Source organism: Schistocerca gregaria, chromosome 2 (genome assembly GCF_023897955.1).
Source record: "Schistocerca gregaria isolate iqSchGreg1 chromosome 2, iqSchGreg1.2, whole genome shotgun sequence".
In the NCBI taxonomy this organism is placed as follows: domain Eukaryota; kingdom Metazoa; phylum Arthropoda; class Insecta; order Orthoptera; family Acrididae; genus Schistocerca; species Schistocerca gregaria.
Genome location: NC_064921.1, coordinates 870,478,276 through 870,490,729, shown reverse-complemented (window position 1 = coordinate 870,490,729; position 12,454 = coordinate 870,478,276). Strand labels below are relative to the sequence as shown.

At 51.4% G+C, this 12,454-nt stretch overlaps 17 non-coding genes across 17 annotated transcripts; 4 read left to right on the top strand and 13 right to left on the bottom strand.

Annotated features, from left to right (window-relative positions):
* Nucleotides 1–126: 126 nt before the first annotated feature.
* Nucleotides 127–200, bottom strand: Trnai-aau (transfer RNA isoleucine (anticodon AAU)). The gene has a single exon. It is a non-coding gene; the product is annotated as a tRNA-Ile (tRNA).
* Nucleotides 201–396: 196 nt separating this feature from the next.
* On the bottom strand, nucleotides 397–468 carry Trnae-uuc (transfer RNA glutamic acid (anticodon UUC)). Its single transcript has one exon. It is a non-coding gene; the product is annotated as a tRNA-Glu (tRNA).
* Nucleotides 469–1,173: 705 nt separating this feature from the next.
* Trnag-gcc (transfer RNA glycine (anticodon GCC)) lies at nucleotides 1,174–1,244 on the bottom strand. Its single transcript has one exon. It is a non-coding gene; the product is annotated as a tRNA-Gly (tRNA).
* Nucleotides 1,245–1,594: 350 nt separating this feature from the next.
* Nucleotides 1,595–1,666, top strand: Trnag-ucc (transfer RNA glycine (anticodon UCC)). Its single transcript has one exon. It is a non-coding gene; the product is annotated as a tRNA-Gly (tRNA).
* Nucleotides 1,667–2,102: 436 nt separating this feature from the next.
* Nucleotides 2,103–2,176, bottom strand: Trnai-aau (transfer RNA isoleucine (anticodon AAU)). The gene has a single exon. It is a non-coding gene; the product is annotated as a tRNA-Ile (tRNA).
* Nucleotides 2,177–2,372: 196 nt separating this feature from the next.
* Nucleotides 2,373–2,444, bottom strand: Trnae-uuc (transfer RNA glutamic acid (anticodon UUC)). The gene has a single exon. It is a non-coding gene; the product is annotated as a tRNA-Glu (tRNA).
* A 705-nt stretch (nucleotides 2,445–3,149) lies between these two features.
* Nucleotides 3,150–3,220, bottom strand: Trnag-gcc (transfer RNA glycine (anticodon GCC)). The gene has a single exon. It is a non-coding gene; the product is annotated as a tRNA-Gly (tRNA).
* Nucleotides 3,221–3,570: 350 nt separating this feature from the next.
* Nucleotides 3,571–3,642, top strand: Trnag-ucc (transfer RNA glycine (anticodon UCC)). The gene has a single exon. It is a non-coding gene; the product is annotated as a tRNA-Gly (tRNA).
* A 436-nt stretch (nucleotides 3,643–4,078) lies between these two features.
* Trnai-aau (transfer RNA isoleucine (anticodon AAU)) lies at nucleotides 4,079–4,152 on the bottom strand. Its single transcript has one exon. It is a non-coding gene; the product is annotated as a tRNA-Ile (tRNA).
* A 196-nt stretch (nucleotides 4,153–4,348) lies between these two features.
* Nucleotides 4,349–4,420, bottom strand: Trnae-uuc (transfer RNA glutamic acid (anticodon UUC)). Its single transcript has one exon. It is a non-coding gene; the product is annotated as a tRNA-Glu (tRNA).
* Nucleotides 4,421–5,125: 705 nt separating this feature from the next.
* Nucleotides 5,126–5,196, bottom strand: Trnag-gcc (transfer RNA glycine (anticodon GCC)). The gene has a single exon. It is a non-coding gene; the product is annotated as a tRNA-Gly (tRNA).
* Nucleotides 5,197–5,546: 350 nt separating this feature from the next.
* Trnag-ucc (transfer RNA glycine (anticodon UCC)) lies at nucleotides 5,547–5,618 on the top strand. Its single transcript has one exon. It is a non-coding gene; the product is annotated as a tRNA-Gly (tRNA).
* Nucleotides 5,619–6,054: 436 nt separating this feature from the next.
* Nucleotides 6,055–6,128, bottom strand: Trnai-aau (transfer RNA isoleucine (anticodon AAU)). The gene has a single exon. It is a non-coding gene; the product is annotated as a tRNA-Ile (tRNA).
* A 196-nt stretch (nucleotides 6,129–6,324) lies between these two features.
* On the bottom strand, nucleotides 6,325–6,396 carry Trnae-uuc (transfer RNA glutamic acid (anticodon UUC)). The gene has a single exon. It is a non-coding gene; the product is annotated as a tRNA-Glu (tRNA).
* Nucleotides 6,397–7,101: 705 nt separating this feature from the next.
* On the bottom strand, nucleotides 7,102–7,172 carry Trnag-gcc (transfer RNA glycine (anticodon GCC)). The gene has a single exon. It is a non-coding gene; the product is annotated as a tRNA-Gly (tRNA).
* Nucleotides 7,173–7,522: 350 nt separating this feature from the next.
* Nucleotides 7,523–7,594, top strand: Trnag-ucc (transfer RNA glycine (anticodon UCC)). Its single transcript has one exon. It is a non-coding gene; the product is annotated as a tRNA-Gly (tRNA).
* Nucleotides 7,595–8,030: 436 nt separating this feature from the next.
* Trnai-aau (transfer RNA isoleucine (anticodon AAU)) lies at nucleotides 8,031–8,104 on the bottom strand. The gene has a single exon. It is a non-coding gene; the product is annotated as a tRNA-Ile (tRNA).
* Between the last annotated feature and the right edge of the window lie 4,350 nt (nucleotides 8,105–12,454).

The window sequence follows — 12,454 nt, the reverse complement described above, 5'->3', positions numbered from 1 at the left end:
ACTGCCAACAGTACCCTGTGTTCGGATGCGCTCACGAGCCCGAGTACTGGCAAGGGTGATGATCTTTTGGTGATCACACTGGCCAGCTGAAATCGGCGCTGCCTTTTCGTAGTTGTAAAAGCGAAGTGGCCCGTGGGGGGATCGAACCCACGACCTTCGCGTTATTAGCACGACGCTCTAACCAACTGAGCTAACGGGCCTCGACAGATTGTTGCTCAGCCCTACGCTGGAAACGTGTGGCATGAAACCATACACCATTTCTATGGCCGTCGTGTGTCTGCTTCCCTCGTCTATATTCTGCCGACTGTCACGAAACAGTAGCTATATTGCTAGCAGGACGGGAAACGGCAGCTCGGACAGCTCAAACTTGTCACGATTCGTGTGGAAAAAATTCCGTTCCGGTACCGGGAATCGAACCCGGGCCTCCTGGGTGAAAGCCAGGTATCCTAGCCACTAGACCACACCGGATGTGGGCGTTTCTTCGACGGCTCGGACGGTCGCTTGTCGCATTTCGTGCCGAGTCCCGCGTCGGCGCCCTTCTCTCTTTGCGAGCATACTGACTGGCAAGGCGAGCACCTCAAACGTCTCAGAGCAATGCTTTTGGCTTCATGCTCTGCTGGGAGAAGAGGAAAAGGGAAGCTGTAAGTAGCAAAAGTAGGAAGTAAACATTTTCCCGCTGAAGCGTTGTGGATAACAAACAAGAAATACGTTGGGGCCCTAGCAACAGCACCACCACCGGTCACAGGAAATTAAATCGAGGATCGAACTCACGACCTTAAGATTACGAGACTTAGGCGCTGCCTACTGCGCTACCGAGGTAGCGGCGACCCGTACCCAATGTTGGACGCAGAGACACTGTACTTCCTGGATAACGTGTTCTGTTTGCTACACGTGCATTGCCGGCCCTGTTGATTGCGGTGTTGCTGCAGCTTTTGCAGCGATAGGCAGCACTCCTTGACGTTGAAGTTCGGTGTCTCGGAGGCACCTGGACACAGCAACTTGCGAGTCGAGGCCGACGCTAGTCTGCAGAACATGATGCGATCGTCCTAGTGGGGACCCGAAAGTGATGCGTTCTCGGTTCTTCTCAAGGGAATCCAGCTATACATTCTTATGGATCGTGCATGTCAAGCGCGTAAGCCACACGGCAGCATTATCGCGGGAAAAGCAAAATGATGCATCGGCCGGGAATCGAACCCGGGCCGCCCGCGTGGCAGGCGAGCATTCTACCACTGAACCACCGATGCTCGGGCCAGTAGTAACTTCACGCTGCTTCCCGAGCAGATGTCTCAAGGGAAAGTGGGACTGCCGTCAAGCGCCGTAGCATCCTGTCGAGAAGATGCTGCAGACGCTGAACCCAGCACTGCACTGCACTGCTCTGCTTAAAAACGCCGCCAGAACGCGGTCCTCTGCGTACTCTTGCGTCGCCGGCACCGACTCTTGCCAAAGGATGCGAAATGTGCGCGGATACGCTGTCCGAATGCGTCTGGATGTGCTCCCCTAGCCCACCTCGAAATGCGCCTGCCAGGTACCTCACCTTCGGCCGCTGCCGACAGGCGGGAGGCCGACACGGTGCGGCGCCGGGGCGCTCGCTTGTGCGGTGGTGGTGTAATGGTCAGCATAGTTGCCTTCCAAGCAGTTGATCCGGGTTCGATTCCCGGCCACCGCAGCAGGCTTTTAATTTCGCGTATGAGTACTTTTGCCACGCGCCCTTAAATTAATGTTTTTTTCTCCCTGTTCCTCGCTGCACACCAGCCCCTAGTGTGTCTCGACTTGTCTCGACTTTGCTCGGCTGACGCGAGAGCTGACGCTCTCAAATCGGCCTATATCAAAACGACAAGCACGAGAAACGACTGAGAGAGGTAAGGGGAAGCGAGGCAATGGACACACAGCACGCCCCTTCATGTCACGGTGGCGTCTCCCTGACCGAATCGGACTGTAGCTCCGAAAACAAAGGAGAAAGAAACAGAGGAAGTAAAACTGCCAACAGTACCCTGTGTTCGGATGCGCTCACGCGCCCGAGTACTGGCAAGGGTGATGATCTTTTGGTGATCACACTGGCCAGCTGAAATCGGCGCTGCCTTTTCGTAGTTGTAAAAGCGAAGTGGCCCGTGGGGGGATCGAACCCATGACCTTCGCGTTATTAGCACGACGCTCTAACCAACTGAGCTAACGGGCCTCGACAGATTGTTGCTCAGCCCTACGCTGGAAACGTGTGGCATGAAACCATACACCATTTCTATGGCCGTCGTGTGTCTGCTTCCCTCGTCTATATTCTGCCGACTGTCACGAAACAGTAGCTATATTGCTAGCAGGACGGGAAACGGCAGCTCGGACAGCTCAAACTTGTCACGATTCGTGTGGAAAAAATTCCGTTCCGGTACCGGGAATCGAACCCGGGCCTCCTGGGTGAAAGCCAGGTATCCTAGCCACTAGACCACACCGGATGTGGGCGTTTCTTCGACGGCTCGGACGGTCGCTTGTCGCATTTCGTGCCGAGTCCCGCGTCGGCGCCCTTCTCTCTTTGCGAGCATACTGACTGGCAAGGCGAGCACCTCAAACGTCTCAGAGCAATGCTTTTGGCTTCATGCTCTGCTGGGAGAAGAGGAAAAGGGAAGCTGTAAGTAGCAAAAGTAGGAAGTAAACATTTTCCCGCTGAAGCGTTGTGGATAACAAACAAGAAATACGTTGGGGCCCTAGCAACAGCACCACCACCGGTCACAGGAAATTAAATCGAGGATCGAACTCACGACCTTAAGATTACGAGACTTAGGCGCTGCCTACTGCGCTACCGAGGTAGCGGCGACCCGTACCCAATGTTGGACGCAGAGACACTGTACTTCCTGGATAACGTGTTCTGTTTGCTACACGTGCATTGCCGGCCCTGTTGATTGCGGTGTTGCTGCAGCTTTTGCAGCGATAGGCAGCACTCCTTGACGTTGAAGTTCGGTGTCTCGGAGGCACCTGGACACAGCAACTTGCGAGTCGAGGCCGACGCTAGTCTGCAGAACATGATGCGATCGTCCTAGTGGGGACCCGAAAGTGATGCGTTCTCGGTTCTTCTCAAGGGAATCCAGCTATACATTCTTATGGATCGTGCATGTCAAGCGCGTAAGCCACACGGCAGCATTATCGCGGGAAAAGCAAAATGATGCATCGGCCGGGAATCGAACCCGGGCCGCCCGCGTGGCAGGCGAGCATTCTACCACTGAACCACCGATGCTCGGGCCAGTAGTAACTTCACGCTGCTTCCCGAGCAGATGTCTCAAGGGAAAGTGGGACTGCCGTCAAGCGCCGTAGCATCCTGTCGAGAAGATGCTGCAGACGCTGAACCCAGCACTGCACTGCACTGCTCTGCTTAAAAACGCCGCCAGAACGCGGTCCTCTGCGTACTCTTGCGTCGCCGGCACCGACTCTTGCCAAAGGATGCGAAATGTGCGCGGATACGCTGTCCGAATGCGTCTGGATGTGCTCCCCTAGCCCACCTCGAAATGCGCCTGCCAGGTACCTCACCTTCGGCCGCTGCCGACAGGCGGGAGGCCGACACGGTGCGGCGCCGGGGCGCTCGCTTGTGCGGTGGTGGTGTAATGGTCAGCATAGTTGCCTTCCAAGCAGTTGATCCGGGTTCGATTCCCGGCCACCGCAGCAGGCTTTTAATTTCGCGTATGAGTACTTTTGCCACGCGCCCTTAAATTAATGTTTTTTTCTCCCTGTTCCTCGCTGCACACCAGCCCCTAGTGTGTCTCGACTTGTCTCGACTTTGCTCGGCTGACGCGAGAGCTGACGCTCTCAAATCGGCCTATATCAAAACGACAAGCACGAGAAACGACTGAGAGAGGTAAGGGGAAGCGAGGCAATGGACACACAGCACGCCCCTTCATGTCACGGTGGCGTCTCCCTGACCGAATCGGACTGTAGCTCCGAAAACAAAGGAGAAAGAAACAGAGGAAGTAAAACTGCCAACAGTACCCTGTGTTCGGATGCGCTCACGCGCCCGAGTACTGGCAAGGGTGATGATCTTTTGGTGATCACACTGGCCAGCTGAAATCGGCGCTGCCTTTTCGTAGTTGTAAAAGCGAAGTGGCCCGTGGGGGGATCGAACCCATGACCTTCGCGTTATTAGCACGACGCTCTAACCAACTGAGCTAACGGGCCTCGACAGATTGTTGCTCAGCCCTACGCTGGAAACGTGTGGCATGAAACCATACACCATTTCTATGGCCGTCGTGTGTCTGCTTCCCTCGTCTATATTCTGCCGACTGTCACGAAACAGTAGCTATATTGCTAGCAGGACGGGAAACGGCAGCTCGGACAGCTCAAACTTGTCACGATTCGTGTGGAAAAAATTCCGTTCCGGTACCGGGAATCGAACCCGGGCCTCCTGGGTGAAAGCCAGGTATCCTAGCCACTAGACCACACCGGATGTGGGCGTTTCTTCGACGGCTCGGACGGTCGCTTGTCGCATTTCGTGCCGAGTCCCGCGTCGGCGCCCTTCTCTCTTTGCGAGCATACTGACTGGCAAGGCGAGCACCTCAAACGTCTCAGAGCAATGCTTTTGGCTTCATGCTCTGCTGGGAGAAGAGGAAAAGGGAAGCTGTAAGTAGCAAAAGTAGGAAGTAAACATTTTCCCGCTGAAGCGTTGTGGATAACAAACAAGAAATACGTTGGGGCCCTAGCAACAGCACCACCACCGGTCACAGGAAATTAAATCGAGGATCGAACTCACGACCTTAAGATTACGAGACTTAGGCGCTGCCTACTGCGCTACCGAGGTAGCGGCGACCCGTACCCAATGTTGGACGCAGAGACACTGTACTTCCTGGATAACGTGTTCTGTTTGCTACACGTGCATTGCCGGCCCTGTTGATTGCGGTGTTGCTGCAGCTTTTGCAGCGATAGGCAGCACTCCTTGACGTTGAAGTTCGGTGTCTCGGAGGCACCTGGACACAGCAACTTGCGAGTCGAGGCCGACGCTAGTCTGCAGAACATGATGCGATCGTCCTAGTGGGGACCCGAAAGTGATGCGTTCTCGGTTCTTCTCAAGGGAATCCAGCTATACATTCTTATGGATCGTGCATGTCAAGCGCGTAAGCCACACGGCAGCATTATCGCGGGAAAAGCAAAATGATGCATCGGCCGGGAATCGAACCCGGGCCGCCCGCGTGGCAGGCGAGCATTCTACCACTGAACCACCGATGCTCGGGCCAGTAGTAACTTCACGCTGCTTCCCGAGCAGATGTCTCAAGGGAAAGTGGGACTGCCGTCAAGCGCCGTAGCATCCTGTCGAGAAGATGCTGCAGACGCTGAACCCAGCACTGCACTGCACTGCTCTGCTTAAAAACGCCGCCAGAACGCGGTCCTCTGCGTACTCTTGCGTCGCCGGCACCGACTCTTGCCAAAGGATGCGAAATGTGCGCGGATACGCTGTCCGAATGCGTCTGGATGTGCTCCCCTAGCCCACCTCGAAATGCGCCTGCCAGGTACCTCACCTTCGGCCGCTGCCGACAGGCGGGAGGCCGACACGGTGCGGCGCCGGGGCGCTCGCTTGTGCGGTGGTGGTGTAATGGTCAGCATAGTTGCCTTCCAAGCAGTTGATCCGGGTTCGATTCCCGGCCACCGCAGCAGGCTTTTAATTTCGCGTATGAGTACTTTTGCCACGCGCCCTTAAATTAATGTTTTTTTCTCCCTGTTCCTCGCTGCACACCAGCCCCTAGTGTGTCTCGACTTGTCTCGACTTTGCTCGGCTGACGCGAGAGCTGACGCTCTCAAATCGGCCTATATCAAAACGACAAGCACGAGAAACGACTGAGAGAGGTAAGGGGAAGCGAGGCAATGGACACACAGCACGCCCCTTCATGTCACGGTGGCGTCTCCCTGACCGAATCGGACTGTAGCTCCGAAAACAAAGGAGAAAGAAACAGAGGAAGTAAAACTGCCAACAGTACCCTGTGTTCGGATGCGCTCACGCGCCCGAGTACTGGCAAGGGTGATGATCTTTTGGTGATCACACTGGCCAGCTGAAATCGGCGCTGCCTTTTCGTAGTTGTAAAAGCGAAGTGGCCCGTGGGGGGATCGAACCCATGACCTTCGCGTTATTAGCACGACGCTCTAACCAACTGAGCTAACGGGCCTCGACAGATTGTTGCTCAGCCCTACGCTGGAAACGTGTGGCATGAAACCATACACCATTTCTATGGCCGTCGTGTGTCTGCTTCCCTCGTCTATATTCTGCCGACTGTCACGAAACAGTAGCTATATTGCTAGCAGGACGGGAAACGGCAGCTCGGACAGCTCAAACTTGTCACGATTCGTGTGGAAAAAATTCCGTTCCGGTACCGGGAATCGAACCCGGGCCTCCTGGGTGAAAGCCAGGTATCCTAGCCACTAGACCACACCGGATGTGGGCGTTTCTTCGACGGCTCGGACGGTCGCTTGTCGCATTTCGTGCCGAGTCCCGCGTCGGCGCCCTTCTCTCTTTGCGAGCATACTGACTGGCAAGGCGAGCACCTCAAACGTCTCAGAGCAATGCTTTTGGCTTCATGCTCTGCTGGGAGAAGAGGAAAAGGGAAGCTGTAAGTAGCAAAAGTAGGAAGTAAACATTTTCCCGCTGAAGCGTTGTGGATAACAAACAAGAAATACGTTGGGGCCCTAGCAACAGCACCACCACCGGTCACAGGAAATTAAATCGAGGATCGAACTCACGACCTTAAGATTACGAGACTTAGGCGCTGCCTACTGCGCTACCGAGGTAGCGGCGACCCGTACCCAATGTTGGACGCAGAGACACTGTACTTCCTGGATAACGTGTTCTGTTTGCTACACGTGCATTGCCGGCCCTGTTGATTGCGGTGTTGCTGCAGCTTTTGCAGCGATAGGCAGCACTCCTTGACGTTGAAGTTCGGTGTCTCGGAGGCACCTGGACACAGCAACTTGCGAGTCGAGGCCGACGCTAGTCTGCAGAACATGATGCGATCGTCCTAGTGGGGACCCGAAAGTGATGCGTTCTCGGTTCTTCTCAAGGGAATCCAGCTATACATTCTTATGGATCGTGCATGTCAAGCGCGTAAGCCACACGGCAGCATTATCGCGGGAAAAGCAAAATGATGCATCGGCCGGGAATCGAACCCGGGCCGCCCGCGTGGCAGGCGAGCATTCTACCACTGAACCACCGATGCTCGGGCCAGTAGTAACTTCACGCTGCTTCCCGAGCAGATGTCTCAAGGGAAAGTGGGACTGCCGTCAAGCGCCGTAGCATCCTGTCGAGAAGATGCTGCAGACGCTGAACCCAGCACTGCACTGCACTGCTCTGCTTAAAAACGCCGCCAGAACGCGGTCCTCTGCGTACTCTTGCGTCGCCGGCACCGACTCTTGCCAAAGGATGCGAAATGTGCGCGGATACGCTGTCCGAATGCGTCTGGATGTGCTCCCCTAGCCCACCTCGAAATGCGCCTGCCAGGTACCTCACCTTCGGCCGCTGCCGACAGGCGGGAGGCCGACACGGTGCGGCGCCGGGGCGCTCGCTTGTGCGGTGGTGGTGTAATGGTCAGCATAGTTGCCTTCCAAGCAGTTGATCCGGGTTCGATTCCCGGCCACCGCAGCAGGCTTTTAATTTCGCGTATGAGTACTTTTGCCACGCGCCCTTAAATTAATGTTTTTTTCTCCCTGTTCCTCGCTGCACACCAGCCCCTAGTGTGTCTCGACTTGTCTCGACTTTGCTCGGCTGACGCGAGAGCTGACGCTCTCAAATCGGCCTATATCAAAACGACAAGCACGAGAAACGACTGAGAGAGGTAAGGGGAAGCGAGGCAATGGACACACAGCACGCCCCTTCATGTCACGGTGGCGTCTCCCTGACCGAATCGGACTGTAGCTCCGAAAACAAAGGAGAAAGAAACAGAGGAAGTAAAACTGCCAACAGTACCCTGTGTTCGGATGCGCTCACGCGCCCGAGTACTGGCAAGGGTGATGATCTTTTGGTGATCACACTGGCCAGCTGAAATCGGCGCTGCCTTTTCGTAGTTGTAAAAGCGAAGTGGCCCGTGGGGGGATCGAACCCATGACCTTCGCGTTATTAGCACGACGCTCTAACCAACTGAGCTAACGGGCCTCGACAGATTGTTGCTCAGCCCTACGCTGGAAACGTGTGGCATGAAACCATACACCATTTCTATGGCCGTCGTGTGTCTGCTTCCCTCGTCTATATTCTGCCGACTGTCACGAAACAGTAGCTATATTGCTAGCAGGACGGGAAACGGCAGCTCGGACAGCTCAAACTTGTCACGATTCGTGTGGAAAAAATTCCGTTCCGGTACCGGGAATCGAACCCGGGCCTCCTGGGTGAAAGCCAGGTATCCTAGCCACTTTTTTTTTTTTTTTTTTTTTTTTCTTTTTTTTTTTTTTTTTTGATTTTTTTTTTTTTTTTTTTTTTATTTTGCTCCCAACTTTTTTTTTTTTTTTTTTTTTTTTTTTTTTTTTTTTTTTCGAACCCGGGCCTCCTGGGTGAGAGCCAGGTATCCTAGCCACTTTTTTTTTTATTTTTTTATTTTTATTTTTTGTTTTTTTTTTTTGTTTTTTTTTTTTTTTAATGAAGTAGTGGCAGGCAGGCGGCGGCAAAGAGGGCAGGGGTCAAGAATCCTGAGGCCTGGCCTCGATGTCGCCCCCATACCAGTCACCCATTTGTATATGTGAAATTTTTTTAATTTTTTATTTTTTATTTATAATTTTGTTTGAACCACTTTTTTTTTTCCTCTTTTTTTTTTTTTTTATGAGGATCTACCAGAAGGGATTCATTCTTCCACCAGAACTCAATCCGTTTCTTCTAGGTGAGTGAGGCGTTAACGGCAAAAAAAAAAATGATGACACTATCAACTATGTTAAGCAGTGTTCGAACTAAAGTACCTTTTCTGGTTAGGATTAATAAATAAATAAATAAGAAATAAGTGATTAAAAAGGAATCTTCTCCTTTGTTGGTGCAAAATATAAGAAAACGAAAAGTGTTTGTTTTTTTCTCTAGTGTTGTCTTCACATCTTTCGTCTGTTATTGTCCTCTGCTGCTCCTCAATGATGTAGCGAATAGTCGGTTTCGCCTTACTTCGAAAGAAGGTTAAACATGCATTCATGTCTCGTGGTATAGTTTCGGGCGTTCTTTAAATATTACGTTCCCCGTCATTGCAAGGCTGACGGGTCGAGTGTCGAATCGCATATCACACAATGGTCTTGCTTAAAAAGTTGGCAAAGGTCGCCTTGTAGTTACGTTCGCGTGCGATCATGCTGTGCTGCAGGGTCAGGTATAGAACGAAATCGTCTTTGTTCTTATCGCCAGTACTAAAAATATAGTGCACTGTGTGACCTATTATCCAGTTGACAGCATTCCGCTTTGTCCTGGGAAATGGGATTGCATCAGGGTTGAGAAAGTCAGCTGGCGTTATCGCAGATGGTGAGGTCCTCTTGATGCTCGACAGTTTCTGTCGGGCGTAACCCCATATATCTTTCGTGGTACCACAGACGAAACGGTGTTCTTCGCTGTCTATGAGATTACACGTGACACACATTGGCGAGTCCTGCAAATGAATTGCATGAAGCCTGGACTGCGTCGGGATTTTTCTATTGACGGCAGCGTACCACGTCGCCTTTACTTGCGAAGGTAAGTAGGGGCTGTGGATGTTTTGCCACGTCGCGTCCCAGTTGTAGTTTGGAAATTTTTGTTCGATAACATTCCGTGATTTAGTTGCCACAAAGGAGTTGTAGATTGCCTTAACTGTCGTCAAATTCTTTTCAGAGACTGTTGTATGGACATAACTATACTCTAAGAGAAAACTCTTGAAGTGGTAGAGCGCAGTCGGTATATGGTGCACATCAATTGGCGGTTGAAGATCAGTCGGTGCGATTTCATTCAGGACAAGAGCGGTCAGACTGGTCGGTGACTGTTTCCATAGCTTGTAAGTTTTGCAGAAATAAAGAGCTTTCGCTTTCTTGTGTACATCGATGAGACTGAGTCCGCCATCTCGCGTTGGGAGTGTCAAGGTGTCATATCGAACTTTAAAGATCTGGCCACGACATACAAAGTGTCCAAGCGCGGACAGCATGCATTTGGCTATATCGGTGGGGATGGGCAAAACTTGAGCCACATAATTGATTTTGGCAGTGATATAAATATTGGCCAATTCAACCTTTTGAAGCTCGTCCAATTTCCTGACGCTATGTAACTTCGCACAAGCACGAATTTTGTTGAGCAATTGCTTATAATTGGCGGCAATGGTGTGGCGGATGGTGTTCCGAAAATCGACACCGAGACACGTCATCCTAGTGATCTCTTTAAGCTGGCCATGACCGATCGCGCCTATGCCTTGCCCAACGTTCATGATCCCTGATTTCGTCCAATGCAGTTTCGCACCAGATGCCTTTTCATATTGTGAGATGATCAGGAGACCCCTCTCGACCTCATTGACATTCATAGCTAGGAAGGTAACATCATCAGCGTAAGCTCGGCACACTATCTTCTGCCCGTGTATGTGGAGTCCTTGTAAACGTTCCGTCAAGGTGACTAGCAGCGGTTCGATCGCAATGGCAAACAGCGCCATCGACATAGGGCAGCCCTGCCTAACAGAACTGTTTATCGGGACGGCGCGACTTGGCTGACCGTTAACGACAAGTTTGGATGTACTATTCCGTAACAATTTCTGTATGATGCTGATGAACTGCGGAGGAAAACCCAGAGTCTGCATTATCTGGAAAAGGTAAGGATGGTTCACTCTGTCGAAAGCCTGTGCGAAATCTAAAGTTACGATAGCACATCGGATTTTGCAAGCGTCCGCAACAGAAATCACATCTCGATAGTCTGATAATGTCTGATATATAGCTCTGTCCTTTCCAACACTCGTTTGATGTGATCCAATGACGGTATGCATCACAGTTTTCATTCTCGTTGCGAGAATGCGAGCAAAAATTTTGTAGTCGCTGTTGAGCAACGTAATGGGTCGCAAAGTTGCGACGGTGTTATTGCTCGTCCGTTTCGGGAGTAAGACCACAAGTCCTTCACTGAATGGCGGAGGAATGGGCATGTCCGGTTGGAGAAGTTCGTTGCAGAGCACCGTCAGCTTTGTCTTCAGTTGTGGCCAGAAGACTTGATAAAGTTCCACCGGGAGACCGTCACATCCGGGAGATTTGTTTTTTGGACTGTGGAACACCACATCTTCCAGTTCATCTTCCGTTACATCGGTGACGAGTTCGGCTACATCCGCAGGGCTAAGCCTGTGCGTTAAGCTGCTCCGGAACTCTGCAAGGGCTTCGTCGTCGGTAGGTTTATTGGACATCAAGTCAGTGCAATAAGTTTGAACGGCGTCTCTGATATCGTGTTGCCGAGTTAGAATCGTGCCGTCTTCGGATTGTAGTTCAGTTAAGATCTTTGTCCGTGCTCGTTTAGTTTCACGTATCAGGTGATAAATGGATGGCTGTTCGCCTTTTGCCATAGTCGAAACCCGACCTCTAATTTTGTAACCTTCCATCTGTTTTCGTTTCAAAAGTAATATTTTTGCTTGCAGTCTTTTAATGCGGGGGTAGTTGTCAATCACAGTGGCATCAAGAGTATATAAGTCTCGAAGACATTGATAATAAAACTCCATCGTTCTCTTAAACCACCAGTTCTTATTCCGGGAATATTGTATCATGGATTTACGAATTTTCGGTTTAGCGCATTCGAGCCACCATTGCAATGCCGAGCCGTACGTACTGAATTTGGCTTCACTTTCATTCCACGCTCGAGTGAAGGCTTCTCTGCATTCAGGATCGTCTAAATGTGCAACATTTAGTTTCCATAGTCCTTTGCCTCGGTAGGTTTCCTGTTTCCCCAAATTCAGCGTGCAAATATAAGCCGCATGGTCGGAGAAACTGGTTGGCCAGACCTCAGTTTGTAAAATTCGCTGTCTGAGAGTGTCCGATACGTAAATGCGGTCCAATCTACTCGCTGAATGATTCGTGACGTGAGTAAAACCAGGTGTTGTACCAAACTTGTGCTCCCACGTATCGACTAAACGTAAATCCTTGACGATCTGTTCTAATTCAATCGATTTATTGAAATGCGGCGTCTGATCTTTGGCGTTAAGTACACAGTTAAAATCTCCCGCCAATATTAGGTGGTCACATTGTGTTGCAAAAAGCGGAAGTATTTCTTCCTTGAAAAAGTCCGCTCGGCGTCGCCTATTAGTTGAGCCGGATGGTGCATACAGATTTAGGAGTCTAACATTATTGATAGTCACGCCAATTCCCCTACAACTTATGAGTCGTTCTACATTCTGGACGATAATTCCTTCTTTCGTGAGAATAGCGGTGCCTAAATCAGAACCGTGTCCCGGATTGGCCGTCACATTATAACCGGGAATGTGGTCCAAAGCAATGTCGGCGACCTCCTGAAGCAAGAGGATATCAATGTCGGCGGCGTATAAGAGGTCTACGATGTTGT